This window comes from Passer domesticus, chromosome 5 (genome assembly GCF_036417665.1).
Source record: "Passer domesticus isolate bPasDom1 chromosome 5, bPasDom1.hap1, whole genome shotgun sequence".
NCBI classification, from domain to species: Eukaryota; Metazoa; Chordata; class Aves; order Passeriformes; family Passeridae; genus Passer; species Passer domesticus.
In genome coordinates, this window is record NC_087478.1 from 43,800,558 (window position 1) to 43,813,119 (window position 12,562).

The following is a 12,562-nucleotide window of genomic DNA, read 5'->3' on the forward strand; positions in this document are numbered from 1 at the left end:
GCATGGCATACTAGAAGAAAGAACATGCTTTACAGCATGTCATGCCAAACTGTACAGTTCCTTGCCAGCAGCTACCCTAGATACTAAAACTGAAGATGCAAAATGGTTGTAGATTTTTTTGTATATAAAGGTAACAGATCTAATACTGCTGAGTATTAAGGCTGACAGGGGCTGTGTCTGTTCTTCCCACCAGTGCACTTGTGTCTGTGTGTCATTATGGTGTGTGTCAAGAGCTGCTGGTACAGGCTGGGTACAGCTATTTTCACATCATCTCAGGCCATGTGTCTGGGCAATGGTGATGAACAAATTCTCAGCTGTGGGAACAATCTTGTACTCTTTCTTGAGCATCCTGTACCAGGCACTGCCAAAGTTACAAGGCCAGAGGGACAAGAGTAAAAAATTCCGAGGTGTTTTCAGGATTAACTGTGAAATCAGCTGTGAGTCTGGATGTCTCTCTCTAGCCATGGAAGTACAGACAGTGCTGGTGCACTTCACATTTTTGTATTTGTCTGGCAAAGCTTTAGGACAGGGAAACTTAACAGTGGAATCATACTCAATAACTATTTTAAAAGTCATGGAAAGCAAATCTCTTGTCAGCTGATTTTGGCAGTTGAAACAATATTGAGCCACAGTCCTTCAGATGTTCAGATGTGGACAATGTCATATCTAGTATGGTGTCTACAGCAGTTGCTAATAACATTTTTTGTTACATAGCCACTTGTACTAATGTTATTGTCTTATATGTGATGTTTCCTTTTTTTTTTTTTTTTGGTGTGGAAAGGTATCCTAGAGCTATAATGCATATCTAATATTTTCAAAATAAACTTGAGGCAGTGCATATTTAATAAACTGTGGCTTATTAAGAGCATCTTTGAGATGGTAGTGGGAGTGATGACCCAAAAAAACCTATTCTTGGTCCAGAAGGCACTTGATTTTGAGAGCAAGTTAAGAATCCACTAAATAGCAGAAACTTACAGGTTTTTCTGTCTTCACCTGGATATAAATATCAGCTGACTGAAAATGAAGGAAAGAGAAGTGTAGACTGCTGATACTTATTCCTTAGCCTTATTAGTACTCAAAGCATCCGGACCTGAACTCAAGTAGGAAGTAGCATTCCCTTTTCCAGAGAGACTGTATCATGACTGAAGATGTTTGGTGGAGTAAACACTGCCCTATTTATTTTGCACTGTGCCTATGCTGAAGCAGTTCAGGCCTCCAAATGCTGTTGCAGCAGAAACAGTAATGCCCATGTTGTTTTGGGGCTAAATCATGTTAGAATTTTCCAAGTGTCTGGCTTGGGGCTCTAAAATTGGCTGATGAGTGTCGGAAACCAACCACTGTTCATCATGTACTAGAACAGGAGTTCTCTGAAACAACTGCCATTTGTACCATATAGCCATTAGCCTAGCTGCACACATAATTTTGGAGGGAGTTTAAAATTGTCATTGTACCTCTGAGGGTCACTTGAGATGTGTTCTGGTAGTATAAACTTCTGTTGTTCTCACTAGTAGAATATTTTTCTCCCTTAATTCTAACATATGTGAGTTGCAGGACAAATGTTCATGCCTTGAGCTCACTCTCTTGAATTCCTCATTTGTTCTCTCATTCTAAGTAAAAATACCGAGGCTCATATAATGGAAAGTTATTATGGTTCTCTTCCAATATCTTACACAAAGTTCTGTCTCTTTATGGAAATCACTGAGAGACAATGCTTTTTCAGCCTGTTATTTTGCAAGAATGATAATTTTGATTTATTCTTTTCATCCCTACTTGGCCTCTGAGTAATGGAGAAGGAATGAAATTACAGAGAGAAAAGGACACATGAGAAAAGAACACAATTTCCTATACAGGTTATTTACATACAAGTGCCTTTACTGCTTGTAAAAATACACATTAACTAACACAGGGCAGAAGTGTCCTGAATTAATTTTAAAAAATTAGTACTATAAATAAATACTATTGCTTGGTTGCATTACTCTAACATTGCTTACCAGAATGCCTGAATACCCAGAGGTGTCCTGCTGGTGATATTTTTTATAATTACCAGGTTGCAGAGGGTGAGCTGTATTTTCTGAATAGCAATTCTTCATGTTTTCATAAGGTCTTAGACTGGCCAATCAAAAACTAGGGCGAACCAACTCAATTCATCACTTTTGAAAGTTTTGGGCTATGTAGATGGAATTGTCCCTCTAATTTTGTAGCATCTAAACTGAAACAGTTTCTGGGTATCTGCTGTTCCAGTTCTCATCACTGGATTTTCAAGAGTCAAGAAGCTGATGCAATTTATCCAAGTCCACCTGAATAAACAGAAGGGTGCAAGATCTATCGAAGGCTTTAAGAGTCAAAGCACTTTGGTCTGCCACTTACTGCTATCCACTCAAGTTTTAAATTTCCAGCATTACACAAGTGTCTGCAGATATATCCTCTAGTTATTTTGTTGCTGAAATACATCCTCTTGACAAGAGAAGTCAGCAAATTAAGGCGAGCTTAAATTAAAGAGACCCTATGTCCTCATGCCATGATACTTAAAATTATTTCCTTTACATATTTGTCTAAAAGAAATTGCGTGTGGTGCTGGAGGTCACGCTCCCACTTGTCCTCATTGGGTGGGAAAAAAATGTCACTGCACTGTGTCCAAAATACTTGTCCCCAGAGTCCTATTTCTTACCAGCTCCTCCTGCTTTGAGAAAGCTGTTAACTCCTGCTACTCAGCAACAGCAGAAAGAATTTCAAGTTTCCTTCCCCTGGAGGCATTTGGCCCTGCTCCTAGAGCCCCTCTCCAGGGCGGTGCTCAGAACTGTCTCGTTCTGCCAGTGCCCATATCCCACTGCAGGGCGTCCTTCCTCAGGGATGTGCTCCACCAGATGCAGGTGACACCATTAACTGAGACTAACTTCACGTGCTGTGGATGGGGAAAGCTCACGAATATACATAAATGCCACTGCTTGTTTCCATGGTAACTTTGATGCTTCAGAATGGAAAAGACAAAAAAGCCAGGAACAGCAGGAGACATGCAGGGAGGTAACAGCACTTCAGTCACATATATTTAAATTGCCCTGTGCTATTCTGCAGTGCCAGAAATCCCAGGTATGCCAGGCAATCATGCTATGATCGTACTCCAATGATACTATGATTTCTGTATTTAGCCATCTCATAGTTGATTTGGCTATATATTTTTTGTGGTCTTGGGGTTTGTTTTGAAGGTTACTGTCTACACCAGCTATTAGGCAAAAGCAGTGGTATCGGTGTGACTGCTATGTATGTTCTAAGTACAATATCAAGATCAGTGGTGTGAATGCTTTGAAAGCTATGCCAGGCTTTTTAGAAATACAGGGATTTATGTATGAAACCCACATGGGAGTACAACTGGGATCAAAAAAATAAACATTACTCCACCTTTTGAAAAGTGTTTGTCTTTGTAAAGTTGAAAAGCACTTTGATCTCATTTCGTTAATTGACAGTATTTAATTGTGTTAATAAGTTTAATGCCTAGTCATGTAGTGTTTGCATTCATTTCACTGTTGAAGGCTGGTTTTGTTTCCGTTTCACTTAAGTGGCAATTGTGTGGCAAACTCCGTGGGAAGACTAATCTTGTACTGAGAATTGATAGCTCATCACCACCACCACCTGATCATCATCATCATCTTGTCAAGAGGTCTCCTCAGGATAAGGTAAATGTTCAGGAAACTCTCCTGTCCGACCATCCAGTAGTGCCATGCACCACCTGAGCTGGGACCATTCACAGCTACACACCCCACGCTCAACAGGGTCACAGTCACACCAGCTCTCCTTACCTCCTTACCGGCCGGTCCCTAGCTTTCCTATAGCAGAGTCTCAGACGTCCCGATCCTTAAAATGATTTACTGTCGGTGCTATAACTAAATAACAAAATAACAACTCGAGCTGGTGCTTCTGAGGAGGAGCTACGAAGAGAGGAAGCCCTGGGCTTTTATCCCTGGAGTGTCTTAGCGAGGGGATGGTGGGCTGCTGCCGTGTCTCTGAGGGCCCGCTCCCCCGGCCCTTTGTTACGCACAGGGCTGGCACTTCATGGCCCCTTGCCTCAGGCTCGCTCAGCTTGCAAACCGAGCTACCTGCACTGAATGTATTCCTCAGCAGTAAAGAAACCAAAATATTTCGTATGTAGTCCTCAGATTTCACCGACGATTTACTCTGCTGGTGACTTTCGCCTGCTTCCATCAGTGCAGTCTCTGCGTACGTCGCACCAGAGTCATTAGGGGAGTGTGGAGATCTGTCTTTCTGAGGGAGTTGATTGCTATGCTGTCAATCAGTTCATTCAGCAGTGTCCTTTCTGGACAGAGAGTGTGACTGCCGGGAGAGTCCACATTACAAATTACTGTGTTGTGTTGTATCTTTCCCAGGAATAACGCTGGGCTTGGGAAACCCGACTACTTGATCATAGCATGCTTAGGAAGGAGGGAGAAACAGACCTAATGGTGCCTGAGCAATTAACCTGGTTCACCTGCTAATCTCCTTTGACGATGGGGACCTTGAAGCTGATCTACAATTGAAGAGAAAACCCCGACTACTAGTGCCTGTTGCTCTCAGCTAACGCGCTTTTAAAAATTCCCTCTAATGCCTCCATTACACAGCAGATGAGCTGTTTCATATTTTTCTTCACTGAAACTGCTCTTCCTAGTAAATTGATAGGTAGTAGCTTAACCTAGGGACCACAAGGCTTGGCTAATAGAAGTCAGTCCAGCTGCATCAGAAAAGATGGAGACGTTTCTTGCCACTGTTGCTGTGTGTTAAGAGCATCGAAGAATGAAAACAACTCTCAGAGGATTTACAGCCCTTACCACACACTGAGTCACAGCACTGAGGATTCAATAACAGGAGCCCTCCAGGCCCTTGAAATGCTTCTTTCAATGAGCATCCACTCCATCACACCAAGGCTAAGCGTAAACAAACTTTTCTATCCATATACTTGTCTCGGCCACATATTGGGTTTTCCTGATAATACCATGGCTAACTCTGAAGGAGAAAGCAGTACAGCTACTCATGTACTATTTCTGTATCGGGGATCAGATTAGCATCCCCGAGGGTGGGATAGCTTAATAAGACTTCAGGGGGCTTGTCTGAGGGCTCTTTTTAAAAACAAGGAAATAATTTGGTATCTGTGGGGTTGTGCAATGAACACTGACATGGAAAAGGCAGAGGGAAGGATGGAGCTAAGGGGCAATGAGGGGGAGCTCGCTCAGCCTCGAGACACTCAGGTCGCGGCCGTGGAGGTGGCAGCAGACCTGGCTCTCTCTGCTGCCGCCCACCTTTCCCGGGGCCGCCCGAGCTCAGCCAGCTCCCTGCACGGCGGGGCAGCTACGGGAGCACGGGCTGACAGCCCGCCATGGGGGCGCGGGGGCAGCGCTCCGGGGGCCTCCCCGCCCTCGCCGCTCGGTGGCGGCCGGGAGCGGCAGGTGCGCTGCCTGCCGAGCACCGCTCCGCGGCGATCCCGCCCGCGCCTGGCGAAGAAGGCGGCCGCAGGTGCCCCGCGGCAGGGCCGGGAGCGGCGCCGCCCCGCCGGGAGGCCGGCAGTACCGCCGGGCCCCCGCAGAGGGCAGGGCCGCCCCGCGCTGGGCCCGGCTCGGCCCGGCCTCACTCCGGGCGAGCCCCGGCCGAGCCCAGCCCGGCCGAGGGTAAGTGACCCACTGGCGTGAGCCGTGACCACCGCGGCCCGAGCGCCGCCCCGCTGCCCGTGCCCATCCTCCTGAGGCGGCTCGTCAGGCGGTGGTCTGGCGTAGCAGGATAGGTCCGTTTTGAAGAAACTTGATAAATTGGTTTTCATTCCAACAGGTTACGGTGAAGAGATGAAAAGCGATTTAAATTTCATTTCAGAGCTACATGAAAGCAATATCCCTTTAATGAATTTTTTTAACTGATAATTATTCTCGGTAATTAAGATATAAAATATTCACTAGGACCTACCTTGCATTCTAGGGGCAGAAGGAAGAAGGGAAAGAATAGGATGCTATCAGATGACCTCTTTTGTGGTGGCTCATTTCCTTCCATGGTGAAAATAGTAAACTTCCTAAAGCTAAAAGCAAGGGAAAAAGTAGTTTGAACTATTTCAGTGCATATTTATAACCTCTCTCTTAGAGGACCAGACCTTCTCTAACCCAGTGTTGTCGTAGCTATGCATCTCTAATAGGAATGTGAGACTTCACATGACCCCATAGTCAGAGGTCTGAGTGACTTTGACATTGTGGGGTGCCCTGCTTCACCTCTCTGCTGCAAGAAAATGTTACTAATGGAGATCAAGGCAGCCAAACAGAAAGATTAGTCAGTATTTCTGTTTCAATTTGGGAAGAGCAGGTACTAGAGGTAAAATTCTCCTCTGTCATGATAAGTAGTCTATGAACATATCATCTTTGTCGTAAGCTTTTAGTCATTGTCGAATTCACTCTCATTTGCCAGGAAAGTTATCTTAAGTCTTGAAATAGTCACCTTAACACAAGATCTGACAGCTGTTGGAGAACAGCAATCCTTGCTAATGCCACACCTGTGCAAGATAACCCAGAGAGAGTGCTAGACGTGACTCCAGGGTGGCTGGGCTGTATCAGCATGTGTGCAGGTGCAAACTGTGGGGGAATTAAGGCTTTTTGTAGCTCAGTCCTTTCTTTTAAAGGAGTGAGAACCTACTGTCTCTTTCTCCCATTCCCTTTGATGTGGGTTTTGGAAGAATTTGGAGACAGCAGCTCTCAACTAAAAAAGGAATCTTGCTTAAGGAATCTTGATGGCCACCTTTGAGTAGACCATATATATATATATACGTGTCTATATACACTTTGTGTTGTTTCTGGTCCTGTGAATGACCCCACTCAAGGGACAATCTCATTTGTTGCCTTTCAAAGCTTGGCTGGAAGCCATGGCATAAGGTAACTCAGTGTTGTCAGATTTTAGTGGTTCTTCATGTGCCTCGCAGCAGAGAATGGGGGTCTGCCAGGTGCTTACAGAAGCCAGGTGGCAACTTCAGCTCTTACCCTTTATAATCAGATGCAGTTAAATACTTAAATGTCTTGGAGTTTTAGGATGGATTCATGTGCTTGTTTTTACTTGTTGGAAGTTTAGGCCAGGCTATTCTTTATAAGTTAAAGAAGAATGTGATAGGAAAAGAAATACCAAGATTAGGGCCAGATGACCTTCAAGCTAATTCAACAGGGTGTGGAATTGTGGTTAGAGTTGTTATTTGTGGCCACAATGTAAGGTATCGATTGGATTCTGAATTATTTTGGCTATCTTGTTTGTGTTTTTTAACAATAATAGAATTTCCTATCGGCCTGTGGTCAGTATGAGTGGAAATAAGAAGTGAAGGCAACAATGAGGTTTTGAAGCCTCTGACTCACTAGCTGCTACCCTTTTAGGCTTCAGTGCACAGCAGAGCATGTTCCTCAGAGACAAATCACCTTTTTCTTCTTTTGTAGCTGTTTCAATTTGACAAGAGTTGTTCTGAGACGGTGTTTATGTGTGAAACGGCTGTAGTTCAGGAAGGGAGAGGAAATTTCTTGTTAATTTCTAAAGGCAGTGGACTCTGTGGTCATTGACACATTTCTCATGAGTGAGTTACGTGGCTTTGTGGATGCCATGAAGGGTACTGGTTTCTCCTGGGGTAGACTGTTAGTTTTGATAGCATGCAGCTGTGGTCCTTGGGTAAAAAAAGTTTCAGTAAGTGGCATAGATATTATAGATACCTTTGTTTCTCTGCTCTTCATTGAGAGAGAGACTTCCAGCCAGTTCTGCTCAGTGCAGAACTGAGAGATGGAGCCTAGAGCAACATCCCTGGGCAACATCCTAAAGAGGGTCTCCTCTCCATCCAGTGAAGATGTGTTTCTCTCCATCGAGGGTATGACTGGCAGTCCAGGTCAGTAATTTAAGAGCTCAGAGTTGAGTAGTGCATGTACATCCTGCCCTTCACCCATTTGCAGGCATGTCTAAGTTAATTTCAGGCTACTGCCTGCCCTGAACTTTGCTGTAGGGTTGTGTGCTTAAAGGAGTGAGGGCACGGGAAGAACAAGGGGCCTGTGAAGTCATGAAAGAGTAATTTTCATATGGCTGAAAGACTTTTCCTTCCCTTTTTCCTATTCTTCCTTACAATTTGTGGGCTGTTTTTAGCTTTCATTTGTTTACTAATGGTAATGGCCATTGGCATTTACATTGGAAAGAAGGGAACACCCACATTTCATATGACACTGAGCAAAAGCAGTTTGGGGTTTGGATTTTAATAATGTCGGTTAAAGAAGTGTCTATGCATAGTTCTTTATAAGATATTGAGAATATTTATTTTTAAAATATTTTTCTTCATTTTAGCTGCTTTGAGATGGCTTTTATTTATTCTTCATCTATGACTGTACTAGTGTTGGACTTCTGTTTTTTTTCTAGAAAATGTAGAAGAGGGCTATTCTGTTTATTTGGAGAAAAGCAGTATGTTCCTGACTAATAGGCTGAAATAAAGCAGTAAATAACATTGCCAAAAATTTACATAAAAGTGTGAGGCATGGTATGGTGAGTGATTATTGAATAGCCAGGCCAGAAGGAAGGTTTTCCTTGAGTCTGCTGGGTAAAGACTTGCTTTAAAAAAAAAAACAAAACCAAAAAAAACCCGTATTTTAAAACAGCATAATGAGGAATTTTTCACATTCAATGTAAATTACTTTCTCTTGTTAATCTTAACAGTTGTCTATAGGAATATAGTGTTTTATGACAATTAATTTGGAGTTTAGGACTTTTGTTTTTCCTTAAAACAATGTCTTCTTAATTTATGATATTTTCACTGTGTGCATTTTCTGTTAAAACAGAGGAGAATGACGCTTTGTTTTCTCTGTATTGTTTTCTTATTGTGCATTTTGGATGTATGCTCTCTTACTTCTTTCTGTTTATTTTGGCCTCTGGTTGCCATGTAATGGGGGATCAAGCTTGAAATGGCTTCAAGAGACCATTTCTTCATGTGAAGACTCTCCAGGGCTGCCAGGAATAACCAACAATTAATGCAAGCACTCTTCTAATACTTGTTGGGAGTTGAGTCACACTGATGCTTGTAGCATGAATTTGTAGCACAGGAAAAACAAACATTGTGTGCTTGGCACCAGACAGCTTCAGGTTGGAAGAACCATAAGGGAGATGTAAGTGGGTGAAACCCAGGAGGAGGTAGTAAATAAAACAAGACTCGATGGTAATCAGTGTTTGGTATGAGAGAATTAATCTGAGGAGGTGTTGAAGCAGAGGAAAACAAAAACAAAGTCAAAAGTATGCTTGAGACCATATGTGAAGGTTGATGGTTATTTGGTTTGAAATGTATTAGGAAAGCAAGCAGAGATGAACCTGTGGTTTCAGCTGAAAATAAAGTACCTAGCATGTGGCTGAGGGAGGGCAGAGTAATGAACCTCTCATTTTATTGAGCTGCATGAGTTGGATAAACAACTTGTAAATAAATTTGAAACAAGTATTACCCCATTTTAAGGAACAGTAGCTTTTAAAAGTGAAACTTATGATGTTCTTTGTGTTCCTTGATTGCTTGGCTGAAGATGAATGGCTGGATTTTACTCTGAGATCATAAAGCTGCATTATGTGTTATCCTGAAATTAAGGGAAAGGCATAACCAACAGGTACAAAGCGTAGGAGTTTCATAGTCTGGGAATAACTGTGATAATGGAAAGACTCAGGAAAATGCTTTAACTTCTAGACAGCATTTTACTGTTTGCTTACAGAGAATAAGTATAGTCTCACTGCTACAACACTGGAAACTATGAAAACCACCAAGGCTGAGGTAGAAAACCTGTGATTAATTTTATTATCTTAATAATCATGTGGTGATTCACAGAAAGTGCCAGGGATTTTTTCCATTTCAAATGGATTGCTATTTTACTTGCATACATTCTAAGTAAAAAAGCTGAAATTATTTGTAACAGAGCTCAGCTGAACTAGATGGATCTATACCAGCAGAGGATTTGTTCCAGTTTCCTCTTCTGTATTCATTAGAACAATTGGGAAACTGTTATTTTCATGATGTAATGCACTGGTTGTTTTAAGAGCTAATTCCCAAACAACGTGCTAATTGGCCTGAAATAGTGCAGTGCATGTGGTGCCCCCTTGGGATTTGAAGTTAAGGACGATCCTATTTGTTAGTGGCTTCAGAAATTAAACCTCTCCTGAGTGTTCTAACTGTGCTTTTGTAAGGACTGAGTGAATAAGTGCATGATAGTTTGAAACACAGTGTTCAGAGCTATTGTTCTATATTACATGATTGCTGGGCAAATTAGACTTGCAGTGGAAATTTTCTTGCAGGCTACTGTGCTGAAGTTTTCAGCTCACCAGAGCAGGGTTGCAAATACATGATAGAAGGTATGACATATACCCTGGTTTAATTTTGCAGTAAACTAGAAACCATTTAGCAACTTCTGATGGAAAAGCAAGACAGATATTTAGAAAGAGGAGTGCAACATATAAACAGAGGCTTGAAACTTATGAACTGAATTGCATTTAATGTAATTTTTCTGTATGTTCTATTGCCAAGATGCTATGCTTTTATATTGACACTGCTTTACAACATTGCTGAGTGGTGGAAGAGGAGTTGGAAAGACTTTTGACTTTTTACAGCTTTGTAAATGATGGTGAGCACTTCAGCAGTTTGGAATTTAGATTGACAATTTTAACTGGATGTGCCTGAGCAGCTCATCAGGGACACAAAATTGATTAAGATCTTGCTACCTCCCCACCTGCCCTCCCTCATTTAGGCTTCTGCATCAACTTGATTAGCTGAACAACTCTGTTCTTAATTTTTCAGATTTGCTCAGGATGTCTCCAGAGTAGGGAAGATGATATTGTGCTGGATTTCATTTGATCCGTGTCGGTGGTTTCATGACTGTGAGAACAGGGAATGTGTTTTGTTTTCAAATTAAAGGTTATATTTTTGTGTGGTGAGATCCCAGACTCAAGGAGAAATTTCTGCAGTGATTTCTACAGTGAGCTAAAACCTACTGAGTGGTTGTGGGCCAAGATCAATGGTTGCATTCCTGCTGCTGAGACTCTCCTGCCTTGGGACTCATCTCTGGGCTGAGTCTACCATGAGAGACATTGAAGGTATAAAACTGGTGAGTAAGTAGATGCTTTACTGATGAATAATGATTCAATTACATAACTTAACTATAATACCTGCTAATGGGAGTGAAGTGCAGAGTAAAAGAGGCATCATAGGCTGGTATATGTGAAATGTGAATTAATTCAAACAATGTAGAGAACATTGGAGATTTCTGCAGTATTTTTGTGAGTGTTATATGTGCCTCATTTTAATTGCTTGATGTTATTCTGCCAAGCTGCATGAAATTAAATAAAAGGAAACTTACAATGGAACAAACAGGAAATGAAATAAGTGGAGTAAGATGTCTCTGGAGAGAATGGCGAGGGATTTGCAGTAATATTTGAGAAGTTATTAGATGTGAGAGTCCCACCTGTGTGCTCCAGCAGCCTTGTTTTTCTTACACCCATATAAAATTGTATAAACTACATCATGGAGAGAAGTGAAGGTGGGAAAGCCTGCATGCATGAGAAACGGAGGCTGGATGCAGAGGCATTTGGAGGGGGATACAGAAGGAATATTATGTTATATTTCTTCCCCTCTCTGTACCCCTCACTGCAGCAAGTTTGGATTGGATGGGACATAACCACAACTGAAGAAACAATAATTTGTGAATATTTGAGTCAATGAAGTGTGGTCTCCTGCAGTGTTTTCTCTGCCTATTCAGTGAGGTTGATGCCCATCATCCACCACTCCCCAGCTTCCCTTATACTTCAGTATATCTCATTTTCCTCTTGCTGCTCACCATTACTTGCAGCCCCCTCGTGCATACCTGAAATCATGGAGCAGAACTCCAGCTCTGCCTCCTTGAATTCTGTGGACCCTGTGCTGTAGGTGGTTGAACTTGTGCTAGGCTCAGAATTTAGTAGAGGAGCACTCAGACAGCATGGTCAGTTTTTCAGCCAGTTTGGAAGAGTGGCTAGTTTTGGCTAGCTTGGTATATTGTGGGCAAGATCGTCTTGCTGTGCAGTCACCAGCAGCAATAAAAAAAATTCTGGTTCCATCTTTTGTGCTGTGTGGGTACTGCTGTCATTTTTAAGCTCTTTCCTCTAGTACTACTTCACCTCTAGCCAGCCATCAAAAATGGAAGCAGTTGCATAGGCTATTCATCATTACATTTACTGTTACACTGCCTAACCCTGGTCAAATGGGAGAAATTTGTCCCTTCATAAGTGGAATTTTAGTGTAATATGCATTGGCCAGCCTTGGTCCTTCTTTAGTGTGTGAACTTTGCAGTGCTGCAGGTTGGTCAAAGCAGTGTGCTCAGCATGTTGTTGTGATTTCAAGTATACAGAAAGAACCAGTCTGCTGGTTACCAGGCTGGCATATACTATCATTTTTTTGAACGCAGTGCCTTCTTTTTTTTTAACCCTTCCCCCCCCCCCCCACCACTTAATACAATGGAGTTAGCATTTTTGCTGACTGTGGCTCCCACTAGAGCTGATGTTTCTGTTCTCTAAGTCTCATTTGTGGTTTCCA

General features: G+C 42.4%; 2 long non-coding RNA genes across 10 annotated transcripts in view; one reads left to right on the forward strand and one right to left on the reverse strand.

The window, feature by feature from the left end:
• The first annotated feature begins 5,706 nt into the window (after positions 1 to 5,706).
• The window catches only part of LOC135300400 (uncharacterized), a 128,862-nt gene continuing 122,006 nt past the window's right edge, over positions 5,707 to 12,562 (forward strand). For 6 of the 9 annotated variants that reach the window (XR_010362290.1, XR_010362292.1, XR_010362291.1 and 3 more), the window contains exons 1-4: positions 5,808 to 5,906; positions 6,430 to 6,586; positions 10,523 to 10,619; positions 10,793 to 11,099. This is a non-coding gene — a long non-coding RNA (uncharacterized LOC135300400). Of the gene's footprint in view, positions 5,765 to 5,807; positions 5,907 to 6,429; positions 6,587 to 7,005; positions 7,874 to 9,650; positions 9,776 to 10,522; positions 10,620 to 10,792; positions 11,100 to 12,562 lie in introns of those variants that run through there. The other 3 variants (XR_010362289.1, XR_010362286.1, XR_010362287.1) reach the window with 3 other exon arrangements.
• LOC135300402 (uncharacterized) lies at positions 5,713 to 6,594 on the reverse strand. Its single transcript, XR_010362294.1, has 3 exons — positions 6,460 to 6,594; positions 5,941 to 6,049; positions 5,713 to 5,780 (listed from the first exon to the last, which is right to left on the reverse strand). It is a non-coding gene; the product is annotated as an uncharacterized LOC135300402 (long non-coding RNA).